Below are 19,987 nucleotides of genomic sequence, written 5' to 3'. Positions count from 1 at the left end.
ATTCGTATGTACTGTACATACGTGTGTATCTATGTACCACTTTGCTCATCTCAAAATTTATAATGATAATTACTGTAACAACTTTGTACCATGTATGTATCATTGTATGTCTTTGTTCATTACTGTGCTTGTAATGATAATTACTCCTATACCCTCTATGCCCTAAGCTAAGGTACCAATGTTTCTCTCTCTCTCTCTCTCTCTCTCTCTCTCTCTCTCTCATCCTTCCCTGCTTGACCTTCACGGACAATGTTCCCCAGAGTGCTGGGGCTTGTACTGAATGGTAAATAAAGAACCTAAATTAGAAAAAAAAAAAAAAACCTGAATAGGTCAACTGCATCCTCCTGCAACTACCTTCCTGTCTGCTTCTTCCTAATTTTTGCAGATTACTTTTAAACCACCCCTGATTGAGATGAAGCATGAAAACGCTATGTAAAGTTTGTAAAAGGCTGACTTACAGTGTTTCCAGTACTGTTGGGGCTCTTCCCTATTGTCTAAAACTCACAGAACCTAGGGCTTGATCATAGGGCAACATCATGGCAGCAACTGGAACGTCTGTCTCTCCCTAAAAATATGAATCTGCGAAAGACAGTTAATGAGAGTGACTTTCCAGCCATATGTGTGACTCGGGATTTTTGTGATAGTACTATTAGAGGACAGTCAGAGGCTTATATTTTGCAGCTGCACTCTTTTATGGTCAAAGAATTCCAGCAGGGCCGGGATATCGTCATCAGACACCAACCTCTTGGGTCCATCACAAAAAAAAAAAAAAAAAAAAAAAAAAAAAAAAAAAACTACAAAATCAATAAATATTGTGGGATTTTGCAAAATGAGCCATAATCGATGTGGAACATATATTGCAATCATATGAACCACAATATGCACCACAAAAATTTCCACGAGAGTTGCAATGCAAAATGTCAATGGGTCCATTTTCTAATATTGTACCTAGAAAGGAAAATGTGGTGTGTCAGAAACCACACACCATCTGCTACTGCCAGAGCAGACAGAGCTGGGCAGCGTGCATCCTCCTCCCTCAAGAGACGTCTATAAGCACTGGCGTTTGCCCCACCCACAAGCCTACTCACCATCGCTGCAGCACATTCACACACACCTTAATACGTGCTAAATCTGGTGGCTCTGGGGATTCCCAGACTCACTTTCCCCTTCAGTAACAAGTACCCCATCCATATTCTTGAAAAACTATTAAGCAAGTTTCTAAATTCAAAGCTTTCTCCAAACAAACCGGTTTACATTGTTGATAAGGAATGTCTATATATCAAGTGACCAGACTTAGGTTCATTAAGTTAAGAAATTAGGAAAACACTGACCATACTTCTCCGTGATTGGTATCCACAAATTAAATTAAACGTAATCTGTACAGACAAGAACATTATTGGCAGCTTTCTTAAACATTCCTCTTGTCTTCCCACTAACCTCCGGTCCAATGTGGTTTATTTATTTTCATGTTCTAGCTGTTCTGCTAGATACTTAGGGTCGACCTCACGTTGGCCGCTCCACTGAATTCTTGAGCACCATGGTAAATCCACTCAGAGACTGGAAGGCTCCTCTCTAAATCCTCTTATTCTTGTATCAGAGAGGAATCTCATTTTTCTGATCACCCTTTGTCTTCCGCTGATTTTCAGATGCTTACCTTATGCTAGTCCTATTCTGACTTCATCACTGTTGGATCTATCCTGATAAATAGAATACGACCCAGTCTCAACAGTTCGACTAGCACCACCTCACTATTCACGCAATAACTACGTTAACAGGTCAACTTCTACTTTGTATTTTTCATATCTAGCATAGTTAGCCTTTGTACTAGTATTCCGATTTTGCAAAGAATAAGCATGCTGCTGTTATACTTTACCCCGTTGATATCACTTCCCTCTATGTTATTTTTTAAAATGTTAACTTACATTTATGTAGCGTACCTTTGGAAAAAAAAAAAAAACAGGTTTTATAATTTTCCTGGCAATGATTTGTTGTCTTTTAAAGTTTTAGATCCAGTGATGACGGTGGTTGTCTCCGAAACGTATGGAATAATAAAAAGGCTGTTCCTTACAATGCTGGTACTACTTTTCCCGACAAGACAAAGTTCCGAAGAGGAAAATCTATTGCGGATCTCTCTCTCTCTCTCTGTGTTTACCTATCTGTCTATCTATCTATATCTATATCTATCTGTCTATCAATCTATATCTGTATCTCTCTCTCTCTCTCTCTCTATACTAGCAGGGGTACTCGACGTTGCCGGGCCAAAAGGCAAACACTCTAATCCTATTTGTTCTAGCTCAGTCTTTCTTTCTACTACAGAAAGATCATGTACCTCCTATACTTCTGAAGAGGGATTATAAGAAGTTCAGGAACTTTCTATTTCAGCTTTTGCAGACTAACGCACGGTATTTGTGCGGCTTGCGCACGTGTTTACTATTACTGCTGACCTCAAATGACCTCCGACCAGTGACCTCACATGACCTCGGAGATCAGCCTCACACAGCCTATGTCCGAACTGGAGGTCACGTGAGTCTCCATGCCAAAAATTGGGCTGCAGGGGTAGCTGGAGTTACCCGGGCCAAAAAGGTGAACACTCTACCAGTGACCTCTAATGACCCACGTGTAAATTTTGACCCCCCCAAAACCATCCTTGGGTCAATCTTATTCAGAATACATATGGGTCTTGGGGTCTCTGGCCCTTGGTTTGGGCATGAATGAAGGACAAACAAACAAACAAACAACATGGCTCTTATATATATATATATATATATATATAACGGCTGTATATGCTGGGCTGCTCGGCGGCAACATGAGAGAGTGGGGCCGTTCCCAATCCCGCACCCAGCAGAGTGTATCAAGAGACAAGTAAAGGAAGGCTGGGCATCCGGTGTTTCCCTGAACCCCCTGTTACGTGGCGCAGTGGTAGGTCCTATCTACGTGCCTGCCATGGCTACCTGGCACCCACGCCTGCCCACTTCCACTCCCAGGTTAAGTCATCGACCTGTGGTGCCTCTCAGGTCGCTATATCAGGCTCAAGAGGCCAGCTCCATGTTGCAGCAGAGCCTGGCATCGCTTACATCCCGACAGCAGCCTCCACCTAGAGCCGCGTTTTTGTCGTCCAAGCTGACGGATCAGATTCGAAGCCATCTTCGGTGAAACCAAGCTGCCCCGTTTTTGTCGGCCTAAGTGATACGAAGCCGGCCTAAGTGTTTGTCATCGAAACCAAGACCGTCTTCATATCTCACCCAAGCGTTGTTGGGAGCAGTCTTGGTGTAGCTTGGGGAGAGTGATATTGGCCACCAAGGACACGTAAATGATAAATATTCTGAAATTAGCACTATGCACATAAAATTAGGATGCAGGTGCCTTATATTAACGATATATAGAGACAAATTCAGCACAAATAAGGGCTACATGTAAGCAGCATATTCGTCAGAAGATCTTCTTTGGCGAATCCCTCTGTTTACTTTGCGACTGGCACATAATTTTTCGATTCTACATATCCTGGAGTGTTTTTGCAGACAGAAACCAAGTGCTCCAAGATGCGCTTCGAATTCCAAGCTCCAGCTTGGACGACAAAAACATGGCTTAGGATTCCTGTTTCTACTGACCCAGTCAAGTGTGAGGTGGAGATGTCTACAGCGGCCTTTTCTCCGTGTAGACAATCCATGGAGTGCTGGCTGAAACTCAACAGCTGGCTACTGTCAGATGCAGTCCTGCACATACGCCTGTGTTGCACGCCAGCCCTACACCAGTCCCTGGCGGCCAAGTTCTCTCTAGTGCAGTGAGCCCCTTATCGTCGTCGAAGGCAGTGGATGTGATCGAAAGGATTGTGCTCCAAGCATCAAACCAGGCAGTTAATCGGTGCAACTTTTTTTAGTGGATATCAGTTACCCAGTGAATCTACCTGTACTTTTTTCATGAGATCCACCCAGAGTGCCACCGACTGTGAGTTTCAGTGCTCCCATTGCAATGGTGGTCAATCGGAGTACATGCTTTTGTGGAAGTTGATTGTGGGTTTGCATAATTCAGGCTCAAAAGAGAGGTGTTTTAGTTGTGTGATAATTTCAGTGATGTGGAGACTTTGTGCAAATATTGCTCTACATTTGAGGCAGCCCACAATGACACCAGTGTTGGAGGGCTTTTTGGGTGGGAGAGCGCGGCAGTGGCCACAGCGCCTCTGCCAGATGCACTCCAGAGAGATGAGAATCTGAGTGTGGTGGGAAATCGCAAGCTGGCTCCTGCGCCTGCCTCATTCTTGAGTCGCAGGACCTGCCCCCTGTCCCAATTGTGGTGGCTTCTCCACGTCAAGGGAGTCTGGACAGCAGGGAACGGTGCCATACTCTGTCGAAAGCTTTAGAAATATCAAGGGCTACTGCATGAGTTTCTCCATGTATGTCAATTGATTGATGGATGGTATTAGTTAGGAGATTGAGTATGTCAATGGTGAATTTTTCATGGCGAAAACAATATTGTCTATCACTAATTAAGTTTTGCATTCAAGATGTCTAACAATGTGCATATCAATTAAAGTTTCAAATACCTTACCTAGAGAAGATGTAACAGCTATTGGTCTGTAATCAGGGGGGTCAGAGGAACTTCCTTTCTTCGGAACTGAGTGGATATTGGCTTCTTTCCATGAATTTGGGAATGAAGAAGTACACATGCATAGTCTGAATAATTTAGCTAGAAGAGAGTCAAGTTCAGAGGAACACCTTTTCAAAACAATTGGCGGAATTCCATCTGGGCCTGGAGCTTTGTTGGTAGGTAAATTGTCTTGGATGGATTTTATGTATCTTGTCTGTATTTTAACAGTTTCGGGACAAGTTCTAGTACTGGGACGTTCTGGCTGTCATCGTCTATGGTAGAATTTCTGACAAACGTAGTGGCAAAAATATCTGCTTTCCCACACGGGTCATTTGTAATGTTGCCATCTGAAGATTTTAGTGGGAGAATGGATGATAACTTGTTAAAGTTATTATTGAAAGAATTAAGAGATGATCCGAATATTCTATCGTCATTAGGGTTGTTAAGTAGTTTTGATGCTTGCTAGTGAAGAAAGTTTGATTTAGCTAGATTTATTACAGCTATTGCATGATTTCTAGCAATTTTAAATTGAGAGAGTGATTCAGATGTTTTTGATTTTAAGTAAGAGTTTTATGCTTATGACTTTTGGGCTGTTGCCTTCAAACCATTTTGGAGAGTTCGATCTTTTAGTGAACTGTTGACTTGGTATGAATAAATCCATACCAGCTAGTATTAAGTCGCAAATGTGGGACTGGGTAGAATTAGGATCACTAGAGAATAAACACTGCCATGAAATGTCCGCAAGATAATTTGTAAATCCATCCGAGTTTGCCCTATCAAAGTGCCATCGGGTCACCCTGAGAGGTTCAGAACGGGGAAGTGTGGGGGGATTAACTAATGAGGCTTTGATGAGATTGTGGTCAGAGGATCCAAGCGGTGAGAGTACCTCTATCCTGTATTGATCTGGATTATTTGTCAAGAATAAATCCAAGAGATGTGCATTATGGTCAGGATTATCAGGTATTCTGGTTGGTTACTTTACCAGCTGGGTGAGATTAAACGATTCTGCAAACAGCTCATACTCTAAACCAGTGTCGTCAGTCCTGGCAGAAAGCAATAACCATTCAACATTATGTATGTTAAAATCACCCAAAATGGTAATTTCGGTGCTAAGGGCAAGGTTAAGGTTACTCAACTGTGTGGATATGGAATCAAATACACTGGGTTCCGAAGAAGCATTGGGGAAGCGATAGACTACACAGATATATTTGGTAATATTTTGACAGTTTAGTTTATCCAATGAGTAATCAAAACTGGATGAAGTGAAGTTTTAAACAGTGTCAACTGCATATTCGGATTTGATATAACAACAGGTGCCACCCTTGTTATGGAAGTTTTTGAGGAGATGGTAACCGGGAAAACAAAATGGGGATACATCAGTAGAAGGTGAGATTTGTGGTTCTGTGAGGAAAAGGGCCAAAGGGGATATGGACTGAAGAAAAAATGAACTGAGTTTAAATTTGTGCTAAGGCCGCGGATGTTGGTGAAGAATAAGGCCGCACTTTCATGTCTCCGCTGACGAACATTACTGGAAAATGCAACAGTTGCTGCCGGCACAGTCGCTTGATGGCGACCGGGAGGACCCTGTGCCACCAGCCCTACCCTGCTGATGGTGGTAATCCGAGGTACCTCCTCATTTGATAGTAACATTGCAGTGGCCATTGCTAAAGAAAGTGAATAGAAGGTGTAATATGTTATGCGCATGTAGTGTGGTGTAGACAGTTGAAGGTAGAAGTATTAAGAGAGCATGCTGGCCTACTCTCTGTGTAAATGAATGCACTGAAAATGTTCAGCAAAGGGAGATGGTCAGGATCAAGTCCCGAGGGCTGGTGAAACGGGAGCTCCAGCTCTCCCTATCACCAGCTTGCCATCCACTTCGGGAGCACTGTACTGTTCGACTGGTGCTTTAGTGGACATTTGTTCCAGGAGGGGGCTGGTGATAGCCAATACCCTCTTCACGTACGAATTAATCCACAGATGTACATGGCGAGTGATAAGAAAGGTGGCTGGTGAACTGAATGAAAGGAAGACAATGATTGATTATGTGTGTGTGGATGAAACGATGCGAAGGTGTGTGATGGATGCAGGAGCATACAGAGGTTGGGGGTGTTGACTTTCTGATTACCACTTGGTGGAGGTCAGGATCAAGGTCCATGTAAAGTGGAGAAATAGAAGAAGGGAGGGTCGGGAGGAAGGAGTAGATGTAAGGAGAGTGGAAAGGTTACAAGAGGATGAAAGTGGAGGAACAATTGGGTAAATATGGATTGGAGCAGATGGGGGACGTGAGAGGTGCGTGCAAGTAATTCACAAAAGAAATACATGCAGCATGTGAGGTGGTGTGTGGGGTGAAGAGAAGATGAAAGGGGGTGCATGGAATAGTACGGTGGAATGAAGAGGTGAGACAGGTTGTGGCACAAAAGAAGAAAGCATATAATGAATGGATGATAAATAGGGGCGTGGAAGAAGCTGAGAGACAGAAGAGAGAGTTATATGTAGAAAGGAAGAGAGGCGAAAAGAAGAGTAAGAGAGTGTAAGAAGACAGTGGATGAGGAATATGGAAGGAATTTGAGTGTCAAGTGGAGGGAGTGCAATAAAATGTTCTGGAAAGAGGTAAAGAGAGTTAGGGTAGCAATGAAGTTAATAGGAGAGTGAAAGATAAAAATGGTAGATTACTAGTGGAGAAGGGAGAAAAAGTGAGCAGATGGAGAGAACACTTCAATGAATTGTTGAACATAGAGAATGGAAATATTGTAATGTGAGTATAAGTGGCTGGGGAATGGGGGGGAGAAGGAGGGAGGTGAGAAGACAGGAAGAAATCAGTAGGATGGAAGTTGTGGAAGCAATAAAGACAGTCAAAATGGGGAAAGCCCCAGGAACTGATAGAGCTGAAGCATGGGGGAGAGATCGTAGTAGAATGGATGTGGAAGATGTGCAGATTGGCCTGGGAGAAAGGTAAAGTCCCGGAGGATTGGAATTCAGGTATAATTATTCCTTTGTACAAAGGAAAAGGGGAAAAAGAACTGTGTGGGGCATTTGTCTTCTTAGTGTAATAGGAAAAGTATGTGGTGTGAAAAATATTTAGAGGTTCTGGTACACAAATCGGGGCTCCTCACTCGGGGCTCCACAATGTAAGAAATTTCTGGTATTTTCTAATAAACAACTCGTAGGTCGGTAGTCGTCCCTAAAATTGTTCTTAAGTAAATTCAAATAAGTCTCATAGGGTTAGGTGAACCGTAACTTAACCTTAACTCACCTATCTATTGCTTTTCTATCTCCTAGCTAATCCCCCCTTGAATTGGCCATTTCCTAAAGGTTATCAAGTTAGGGAGTTTGGACAGCAGATGAAGACGAGCTGCTTTTCTGTAGTTGCTTGGTCTGTCCAGCGTCCTTGAGTGTGTATGAACAAGCTAACTCAATGAGGTCTAGGAGCACAGTGAAGTTCAACTGCTAGCTCATTTCTCCCTCATCAGATTCAAAGGTGCCAACTATTAATAAATTACAGTACTAAATACAGTTAAATTACATCATGATATAAACAGGCGAATCTAACAAATTAATCTTAGTTTTAATTAAACTAAAGTTAAACCAAATATTCCCTTTAACTATGTGAATATCTTAAATCTACAACTGCTTTACATAAGGACCTTTTCATCCTCGCCAAGTCATCAAACGCGCAGACGCCGTTTAGATCAGTGGAAATTTCCATATAATTACGTGTATTTACAATGTAGTTGTCCACGAGGGTTAAATGCAGTAGCATTTAATTTATCAATTATAAGAATTATTAAAGAGAATGTAATTTCTGGGTTATAAAAACCGCTTGAACAGGTGACAATGATCTTCTGGTTTTCTCCTGCTTCTAACCAGGGACAACTATTATAAAAAGTAGAGAGCACAACTGGTCTGGGGGAAAATATTTCCCGGTTTTGGGGCAGGGCGTAAAATGATACACTGTATCATGTAATGTGACCTTTAGCCAGGAGATCCCTCCACACATCTCGAGAACCCTGAGCTGCGGCCCTTGTAGGTCGCCTATCCTGACCCGTTTGATCTTCACCATCCCCTGTACCTGGAGTAGCCGCTAACTCAAGGGGTACCAGTTTATCAACAGTTTTTAATTTTATTTATTTTCTTTTTTGCTAGGAAGAAGGACCCAAAAGCCGGGAGCCCGCAATAACTGTTCCTTCCAAGAGAAAAACAAAATACAAGAGAGAGCTAAATTCAAGATCCGATCATTTCGAGATGCCTGGACACACTGCGTTTGAAAGACTGGTTATCATTGAAAGCAAGAAATACAGAGGAAGACAGTTCCAGAGTTGACCTGTTGCATAAATGAAGGACTGTGAGTAACGGTTAACTCTTGCATTAGAGTTGGACAGAAAAGGGATGATAGTTTGCTGCTAGATGGGTGCTACACACCCGTCGTAGAGGTGGAGGAATGCAAGCAGACAGTTCAGAGGAGCAGTGACCATTGACGTAGCGATAGAAAAGAGATAAAGATGCAACGATGTGAAAAAGAGACAGAGGTTGAAGGGAGCCAGTAAGAGGAGTAGAGTTAATGAGACGAAAAGCCTTTGACTCCACCCTATTGAGAAGAGCTGCGTGTGGGGAACCTCCCCACACATGCAAGTTGTACTCCACACAGGGGCGGATAAAACCCGTGTATAGAGTCAACAATTGTGCAGAGGTAAAGAAGGAACGGAATCATCTTAGCAAACCTAATCTCTTGGAAGCAGATTTTACAAGAGATGTAATATGATCTTTCCAAGATAAGTCCCGGGTGAATGAAACCCCAATCATGTTCAAGGATGATGCAGGATTAAGCTAACTATTGTTAAACATTAGTGGGTACACCTGTGGAAAATTTTGTCAGGTTCATAGGTGTAAGAACTGAGTCTTTGATACATTAAAAACAACAAGATTATTTTTACCCCACTCAGAGATACGAGCCAAGTCAGACATTAGGTGTGTCATAGCCTCATCCCTTGTTTGTTGAAGTAACTGTTGAGATGGACGATGCAGGAACCGAATGGAAAGGTGAAGAGTGGAGTCATCAGCGTACGAGTGGATAGGGTTAGATGTACAGCTTACAAGGTCGTTGATGAATAAAAGGAAGAGAGTTGGTGATAGGAGAGAGCCCTCAGGAACACAAGTATTGATAGATCTAGGAGAAGAACGATGGTCGTCAACAACAGTGGCTATAGAACGACCAAAAAGGAAGCTAGAGATGAAGGCACAGATAGAAGGATAGAAACCGTAAGAGGGTAGTTTGGAAATTAAAGATTTATGCCAGACTCAATCGAAAGCCTTTGAGATGTCAAGTGCAATGGCAAAGCTTTCGCCAAAGTCCCGAAAAGAGGATGACCAGGTGTCTGAAAGGTATGTGAGAAGATCGCCAGTGGAGCGTCCCTGACAGAACCCATACTGACGATCAGAAAAATGGTTATGATAGGAAAGATGCTTTCAAATTTTCCGATTAAGAATTGAAAACTTTTGAGATACAGGATGTAAAAGGAATTGGATGATAGTTAGTGGGTTGAGAATGGTCACCCTTGTTTAGGACTGGCTGAATGAGAGCAAACTTCCAGCAAGAAGGAAAGGTACAAGTTAATAGACAAAGGCAAAACAGTTTGCCTAGGCAGGGTGTAAGCACAGAAGCACAGTTCTTGAGAACAACAGGAGGGACCCCATCAGGTCCATATGCCTTGTTAGTATTGAGGCCAGTGATGACAGAAAATATATCAGCTGAAAAAATTTTAATGTCAGCCATGAGGAAGTCAGAGGGGGTAAGCACTGGAATCATCTAAGGTGGAATTGGAGGAGCAAGTCTGAGGGAAGAGATCTGCTTTATCAGTAGAAGAAGTAGATAGAGAACCATCAGAGTAGAAAAGAGGAGGTAAGGATGATGAGGTAAAGTAGATTGAAAGGTTTTTGGCAAGGTGCCAGAAGGAGTGGGAAGAATTCGAGTTGGAGAGTTGAAAGCATTTAGTGCGGATGAAATCATTTTTGGCAGAGCGAAGAACAGATTTAGCACGATTCCGGGCAGAAACGTATAAAAGATGTGATTCAGGGGTGGGTTGGCTCTGGTACCTTTTATAAGCCCTGTTCTTGTCGCGGACAGCACTAGAAGAAGCATGATTAAACCAAAGCTTTCTTGCATTGGTCAGAGGATATGAGAAAGGAATGTACAGTATGCTTCCATGCCCTGAGAGAATTTTCTTTTTTTTTGTATGTGCTCGACTCTGGGCATAGGGTTCTCAAGCCTGGTCCCAAGGCCCAGTAGTCCTCCTACATATCATACACCTCTACATCTCACCACTCTGGCGCTAACACCCACCATCCATATTGAATACATGCTAGGGCTGTCTCATACAGGACTTTTGTATCAGTATTGGCGGGGGTATTTTTACATGTCGGCGGGTTTTCTGGTAGATTGGTAAACTCTACCGTAATGAAATTCAAATCCTTAAAATGTTCCCAGCACCAGCGGGGATTTGAACCTGGGTCCGGTAGGACTGCAAGCCTCCTCTCTACCAATTGAGCCACTGCCTCTGTAATGCACAAGGCACACTCAGATGGCTCCCGGACATGGAAGCAATAATCATTCCAGGGAAAAGCAAAGAAGTACCGCCTAAGGGCCTCCCAATCCGCAGCTCTAAAGTGTCATAAACGACGTTTCTTTGGAGGGTCCACAGGCCGTACTGGAGCGATATGACAGGTTAGGGTGATAAGGTTGTGACTGGAGGAGCCCAACAGAAAGAGAAGATTAACAGTTTAAGCAGAAGGACTAATAAGGAAGAGGTCAAGTATGATGGAGCTCTCTCCAAGGCGGTCAGGGATATGGGTAGGGTGCTGCACAAGCTGCTCTAGGTCATTAAGAATAGAAAAGATGTAGGCTTGTTCACCAGGTGGACCAGTGAAAGGAGAGGAGAGCCAAAGGTGGTGGTGAACATTGAAATCTCCTAGAATGGAGATTTCAGAGAAAGAGGAAATGAATAGAATGTGTTCCATCGTATAATTAAGATAGTTGAAGAATTTTTTATAGTAGAATTAGGGGATAAGTAAACAGCACAGATATATTTAGTCAGAGAATGACAGGAAAGCCGAAGCTGGAGTGTAGAGAATTCAGAAGAATCAAGTTCAGGAACACACGAGCAAGATAAGTCGTTGTGTATATATACACAACAGGCACCTTTGGCTTTGAAATGAGTATAGAGAAAGTAGAAGGATACAGAGAAGGGTTTGCTGTCAGTTGCCTCAGACAGCTGAGTCTCAGAAAATGAAGGTGAGGTTTAGAGGAGGAGAGGTGGTGCTCAACAGAGCGAAAGTTAGAGGAAAGGCCACGAATGTTGCAGAAATGAAGAAGAAATGAGTCAGATAGTGGTTCCAGGCAGCTCAAGTCGTCACTGGGAGAGGGGCGGATTGTGGGGGCATTTATGGTCCCCCCCCCCAGGACTCTGGGGCTGAGTGTTGTGTAGCCATGATTTTGATTTTTTTGAATTTTGGAAAAAGGAGTGTAGTGTGAACTGTGCATGTAGTTTGGTCTAGATAGTTAGAGAAACTTGTATTGGAGAGCATGCTGGTCTCAGGAACCAGTCCTGAGGGCTGATGAAACGGAAGATCCAGCTCTCCCTCTCATCAACTTTCCATCCACCTTGGGGCTTCTGCCCTGCTCAACTGGTGCTACAGTCTGCTCCCACTGGTATGTCCCCTACATTTTATTTTTACGAGTCTCAGCACCCCCTCTGAATCTGGGTGCGTGGAGATCACCTTAGCTAATGGCCACTGGGATCTTGGTTGTTCAGTTTTCTCTAAGACCACATCCCCTATGTTTATAACAGATTTGTTACTGGCAGCCTGAGCCCCACAAAATCTTTCTCGTAGGCTCAAAAGATATTCCTTTTCCAAGTATCCAACACCCTTTTCAGACGCTGATATCCCTCCGACAGATGTTGTCCTAAATCATTATTTTCTATGGTAGGATCATCTAATTCTTCCTGGATATCCACACAAGGCACTGGATGGAGCTTCATGCCATATAACGTATGAGCCAGTGTCAAGGCCTCTGGCGAGACAGTAGTGTCATCTAGATAAGTCAGGGGTCTATTATTAATCTTGGTTTCAATTTAATTTATTACTGTTCTTAATTCTTCTCTCGTGATCTTAGTTCTGTGTAATGTTTTCCTCAGGCAGTTCTTGACATTACCAATCATTCGTTCGGTAAATCCATTTTGCCATGGAGCTCTTGGAGCTGTGAACTGCCAGGAACAATTTCGGATTCCCAGCGCCTACTTAGCCTTTGGGTCATTCATTATGTTCAACAGTAAAGGTGCTGCTCCAACGAAATTAGTTCCGTTGTAGCTTATTAACTTGCCAGGACAAGACCTTCCAGCGGCAAATCTTCGAAAGACATTGAGGAATGTCTCTGAGCTCAGATCTTCAGCTATTTCTAGATGGACTGCCCTCGTGTAGGCACAAGTAAATAGACAAATGTAAACTCTATGGGGAGTTCCCTCACCCGTAACAGTTATTGCCCCTGTGTAGTCCACTCCCGTTGCTTGGAAGGGCCGACTTACATTTACCCTACCCCTTGGTAGGGCCGGTGGTCCTGGGTAGTCATATGGTCGTTGTTCATACCTCCTACAAATGATGCAGTCTTTGAGATATTTTTTATGACCTGATTACCCTTAGGAATCCAATACCTTTCCTGAATTTGGGCCAAGGTCTGTGGCACACCTCCATGGAGGGTGGAATCATGGCCTTCCTTTATAATTAATTGTACAAAGTATCCTCTCTTGGGTAATAAAATGGGGTGTTTGGTTTGGAGAGGGAAATCAGCCTTTACTAATCGGCCCCGACATCTAATGAGACCTTTTCCATTTAAGAACAAGCCTAAATCCTTTATCAGCTTATTCCTGTTCCCAGTGCCTTGGCCTAAAAGCTTATACATTTCCCCATAATAGTTCTTTTGTATTCTTTTCAGCCAATATTCCAGGGGATTTAACTCCTGAAACCCCACCTTCTTATTAAAAAATTCAACAACCAATTTAGTAGTGTTTATGAGTTGTCTTATTGATGAAAATCGGCTGATGTCAATTACTTCTGGCTCAGGTACTACAGGATCCAAATTCACTACACTAACCTCAACACTGTACAGTTTCTGTTCAGGCCAATCCTTAGTGAGTAACCATTTAGGACCTTTAAACCACAAGTTATCTTTTATCAGTCTCCTTACGGTCGAACCTCTCGAGAGCAGATCAGCTGGATTTTGTTTGGAGGATACATGCATGAAATTAAATTTGGAAGACAGCTCTTTAATAGTCTTCACTTTATTACGGACGAAAGGAATTTTACTGTCTTTCTTTCCTATCCAGTAAAGACAAATCTCACTGTCTGTCCATATATAGATATCCTTAAACTCAGTATTAAGAGCAGTGGTTATATACCTGGCCAATTTAGTTCCTATTTCTATGGAAGCCAATTCCATTTGAGGTAGGGTTCTTCCTTTAAGTGGCGCAACTCTGGCTTTAGACATAATAATTTTACTATCTTCTCCTGTTGCGCAATAAGCTACTGCTCCATAGGCCCTTTGAGAAGCATCACAAAATATGTGTAAGTGCGACTTCTCATTACTGTTTATTTTCCTGGGAATACATATGCTTGATGTGGTCTCAGGCTCTTTTCTAATCTGTTCCCATTGTTTCACATATGTCTCACCCAGTTCAGAGTCCCAGTCTAACTCTTCTCGCCAAGCCTCCTGTAGTAAACATTTGCCCCTAATAACTATAGGACTGACCAACCTTAATGGGTCAAATAACATGGAGACCTGACTTAGCAAGGACCTCTTGGTGAGAGTGACGTCAGAGAACTTAACTGGTTTCAAACTTTTTACATCAGCTGTTGTATCCCAGTTAAGACCTAACACATTCTGAATTTTGGGAATGTCAGAATCTGGATAGTCCTCTTGTATTTTATTTCTCAAAAGCGGTGAATTTGTATTCCAGCTCTGTAACGGCAAATTTGCCTTTCCACATTCGGAATTGGCTACTTCGTAAGCCTTCAAAGCTTCCGACTCTGTATCAGCAACACCTTGCAAATTATCCATGTAAAAAGCCTGCCCTATTTCTGGGCATTTGGCATTTTCAAAATGATGCTTTAAAGTGTTGCAAGGCAGGAAAGGACTAGCATAAGAGCCAAAGAGTACCGATCGGAAACGGTAAGTTTCCAATGGACTATCCTCATTTTGAGGATCATGAGGCCAGAGAAATTTTGTAAATTTTCTTATCCTTCTCTCTCAGTCCTATTCTAAGAAAAGCCTTACTAATGTCTGCCGTGTAAACATAAGGTTTCTTTCGAAATCTTAGTAACACATTCCCCAACTTCTCTGTTAGTGTAGGTTGAGAGTATAGGCAATCGTTATAGCTAGCTGATCTCTTGGACGCTTTACTACTACAGTTGAATACTATCCTTATGGGAGTAGTTACTGTATCCTTGCTCACAGCATGATGTGGTAAGTAATGTCCTTCTTTGTGGTTAACAGGGAATGCTACCCCTTCTATAAATTTATTCTTCAATTGATCCTTTATAATATTATCATATATGGTTAGATGTTCTGGGTTATCTCTCAACTTCCTTAGAAGAGAATTTAACAGAGCCTTAGCTGCTTGGTATTTTGTTGGTAACTCAGAATGGTTTAGTTTCCACGGTACTCCTACCCAATACTGTCCATCCTTAAATTCCACAGACTGATTATACAAATTCAAGGTTATTTTATCTTAAGGGGTTGGTTCCTCAGAATGTATACCTACACTGTCCAGGTCCCAAAGTTTGTGTACAGGTTCAATATTTTCATCCAGCAAGTCATTTATCTGAGTAGGTTCTAATTCTGCACCTATTCTAGCTACCATCAATGACTGTGTGGGGGTAACAATGACCGAGTCTACTAGTTTGGCCTCTCCTTTAACTTGTTTTGGAAAAGGCAACTGACCCATAATAAGGTTACCTTCTGGACTCCTGAACAACTGTACCTTATTCCTTTTGAAAGTCCTATATAGGAATCTTCCACAATAATCAGAACCAATTATAATTTTTATGGAACCCACAGTATCTGATTCCACATTCCGTTTAGCCAACTTTATCCCTGAGCTTTGTAGAAGATCAGAGGTATCCTTCAATCCCATTATGTATATACTTGTCTCCACATTATCAAGCACAGCTGCTGTTATACGGCATATATATCTGCCTAATTGTATTACAGGTCTAACTAAATCAAAAGACTGAGCTTTCTTAGTTGTTAAGAATCCTGTAATGGCTAGATTTACCTTGCCAATGATAGGTAACTTTAATTTCTTCACAATGTCTGCAGAAATGAAGGTTTTCTGAGCACCCGTATCAAAAAAGGTACATGCCAATAGGTTTCTATTCTCAGTCAATACCTTCACATCTGCTACTGGTACTGCAGCTGGGATTACAATTGGAGCATTCCCTTTTGCAATTGTCATATTGACGCTTTCAGGTTTAGTAGCTCAGTTTTCATCCTAGGACATAGGGCACTATGATGATGATCCCTTTTGCATTTAAAACAAAGATTTAATTTGGTCTTGCAGTCTGCGGAAGTGTGTTCGGAGTTCATACAAATTATTCAACATCCCAGTTCCTGTACTTTTTCTACTCTAGAAGCATAATCAGGATAATGTTGTCAAGATGCACTGGAATGTTGCTCACCACAAAATACACAAACTTTCCTGTCCTTTACCATGGAAAATTTTACTTCCCTAATTTCATCAGCCTGTCTGTTCCTTGTCTTTAATACTTTATCCTCAGCCTTTAAGGAACTAAGGAAAGTACCTATCTCTTCTTTGGGCACATACTTAGTCTTTTCCGACTTAGGTTTCCCAACCAGTTGGTTAGTGGGTTTTTTCTTTATTTCAGTCTTCTGTTTGACCTCAGTAGGTTTTATTGTTCCTTGCAAATGTTTACAGCATTGCATCAAGCCTTCCTCAATCTCTTCACAGGAGAAATGATCCTTTTGATACCTACCATACAAAGCATTCTTGGTTTTCGGTGGAAGCCTTAAGGACACAATTCTTGAAAGCACCCAATCTGATGCCTTAGTATCTTCGTAAGTACCTAAGGCCTTTAAATTACAACTTAGTGCAATCCTAAATTTTTGCAAGGAATCAAAATCGTGTCTAGGCGTGGGTAATTCAGTTAGAGCCTTCAGTAATTGAGTAATAACTTGCTCCCTGTCTTCGTAGTTTTGTCTAAGGATGGTCAAGGCCACCTCATAATTATTTTCTTCTACTGGTAATTCTTTTATCAGTTGATATGGTGTTTCTTTGACCTGTCCTAACAGATATATAAGTTTACTGACTTTAGGGAGATCTGTTCTATCGTGTACAAATATTTGAACTGGTCCCAGAAAGATTTCCAGTCCTGCTCCCCATCAAACTTTGGAAGCGTTATTTGTGGTAACACTGCTCTACTCTGCTGTTCCACAACTTGTGTTTCCGCGGCAGTTTCAACTAATTTTCATTCTAGTGTCTTTACTACAGTTAAGTATTCTTCTTATTTATCTTCAAACTTCGTAGTTTCTGACTCTAAGAGTTCCTTATCATCAGCCTTTACTATAGCCGCTTCTAAAGTTATATAACTTTCTTCATACTTGTCCCATCGGTCTTTCAGGATATTTGGGAGACTATTCAGTTTCTCCTTGGACAGAGGTATTTCGTCCAACGACTGTTTACAATAAATGGCTCTAATTACCCACCCTGCTTTACTACTGGAAGATCTTTGCAGTACAGAAACAGACATGTTGACTGGTTTCTAATTTGATAATTTAATAATGAGTTTCAACCACAATTTTACCCCAGCTTAGTAATTCTCTGATTAATTTAAATTTCGACGAGGGTAGGAATTAGGTCCTCTTTGTGCACACTATCCCCCTGCGTTATTAAACCTCTAGGGTTGTATTTATCCCCCCACTCAATTTCCAAAATATCCATTTTCCCTGAACTCGGTATGTACGTATTTCCACATCATCCACTGCAACCGAACGTGGTAGTAGCTATGCCCATTAAATGTAACCTTAAACACATTCAGCGCTTCGGCACACATCGTGTCTCCTCACTCGGTCGGGGCACCAAAATGTGAAAAATATATAAAGGTTCTGGTAAACAAATTGGGGCTCCTCACTTGGGGCACCACAATGTAAAAAATTTCTAGTATTTTCTAATAACTCGTAGGTCGGTACTCGTCCCTAAAGGTGTCCTTAAGTAAATTCAGACAAGTCTTATAGGTGAACCATAACTTAACCTTAATTCACCTAACTATTGCTCTTCTATCTCCTAGCTAATTCCCCCTTGTATTGGCCAGTTCATAAAGGTTATTTAGCTAGGGAGTTCGGACAGCAGATGACGATGAGCCGCTTTTCTGTAGTTGCTTTTCTGTAGTTGCTTAGGCTGTCAAGCGTCCTTGAGTGTGTATGTACAAGCTAACTCGATGAGGTTAGGAGCACAGTGTAGTTCGACTGCTGGCTCCTTTCTCCCTCATCGGATTCGAAGGTGCCAACTATTAATAAATTACAGTACTAAATACAGTTAGATTACATCATGATATATACAGGGCGAATCTAACGAATTAATCTTAGTTTTAATTAAACTAAAGTTAAACCAAATATTCCCTTTAAATATGTGAATATCTTTAATCCACATCTGCATTACATGAGAACCTTTTCATCCTCGCCAAGTCATCAAACGCGCAGACGCCGTTTAGATCAGTGGAAATTTCCATATAAATACATGTATTATCAATATAGTTGTCCACGAGGGTTAAACGCAGTAGCATGTAATTTATCAGTAATAAGAATTACTAAAGAGAACGTAATTTCTGGGTTATAAAAACCGCTTGAACAGGTGACAACGATATTCTGGATTTCCTCTGCTTCTAACCAGGGACGACTATTATAAAAAAAGAGAGTGCAACTGCTCTGGGGGAAAATATTTCCCACATATGGTAGGGTACTTATTGACAGAGTTAGGGAAATAACAGAAGAATTAGTTGCAAAAGAACAGGGAGGTTTTAGGAAGGGAAGAGGTTGAGTAGATCAGATATTCATTCTTAGATCATTAGTGGAAAAGTTTCTAGAGACGGGAAAGGAGTTGTTTGCAGCCTTCACGGATTTGGAGAAAGCATATGATAGGGTGGATAGACAAGGATTGTGGAAAGTATTAAGCATACATGGAGTAGATGGGAAGTTGTTGAATGCTGTGAAGAGTATGTATGAGGGTGCTAAGGCTGCAGTGCGTGTGAGTAGTGAACTGAGTGAATTTTTCTGTTTGATGGTTGGGTTGAGACAGGGATGTGTCATGTCTCCATGGTTGTTCAATCTGCACAGGGATGGGGTAATAAAAGAGATACAAGGTAGGGCAGGGGATGCTGGAGGGACCCTAATGAGAGAGGACAGTGTTTGGAAACTCCCTGTACTGTTGTTTGCAGATGATTCTGTGTTGTTAAGTGAAGACAAAGGAGAGCTGCAAGGCTTGGTGGATGAGTTTGGGAGAGTGCGTAAGAAACGGAATCTGCAGTAAAGGCGAATGTAGGGAAAAGTATAGTTATGGTCTTCGAGAGAAGTGAAGTCAATGAATGTACAGTGAGACTGCATGGGGTACTTGGGTAGTGTGATGAGTAAGGATAGAAGTTTAGAGGGTGAAGTGCAACAGGGAAGAAAGGTTGCTGGTTCCTTGAAAGTAGTGATAAGAAACAGGGAAGTGAGCATGGAAGTGAAAAAGCTACTACATGACAGTATTGTGATACCATCTCTAACGTATGGAAGTGAAGCTTGGACCTTGGTGGAGGGACACAAGTCTAAACTGAGAGCAGTGGAAATGAATTATTTGAGAGGAGCCTGTGGAGTCACATGGAGAGACAGACTGACAAATGAGGATGTGAAGGAGCGTTGTGGTGTGGATGTGGATGCGATAGGTAGCGTTAGGAGAAACACACTGAAGTGGTTTGGCCATGTAGAGAGGATGGAAAGTGAGAGACTGACGAGGAGAGTGTATGTGAGTGAGGTGGGGGGGGAGATGGAGGGGGAGGCCAAGGATGAGATGGAAGGATGGAATGGAGAGATATATGAGAGAGGGGGGTGTGAGGTGGGAGCAGGGCAGTGAAATGGCGGGGGACAGGGCGACGTGGAGGCGATTTGTTTGTGGTCACCCCGTATGGGATTAAGGCGTCTGGCAAATATATATATATATATATATATATATATATATACTAGGAAGAATACTGCTACCGTATTCCCTGCGTGTCGTAAAAGGCGACTAAAAGGGGCGGGGTTAGGGGACTAGGGACCCCCACCTCTGCATGTTAGTTCCTGAAAAGAGACAGGCCAGAGAAAAGG

The sequence above is a fragment of the Coenobita brevimanus genome, chromosome 61 (genome assembly GCF_032717465.1).
Source record: "Coenobita brevimanus isolate Jiangsu-jjx chromosome 61, ASM3271746v2, whole genome shotgun sequence".
Lineage (NCBI taxonomy): Eukaryota > Metazoa > Arthropoda > Malacostraca > Decapoda > Coenobitidae > Coenobita > Coenobita brevimanus.
The sequence above is the reverse complement of the archived record's forward strand: the minus strand, read 5'-3'. Positions refer to the sequence as shown.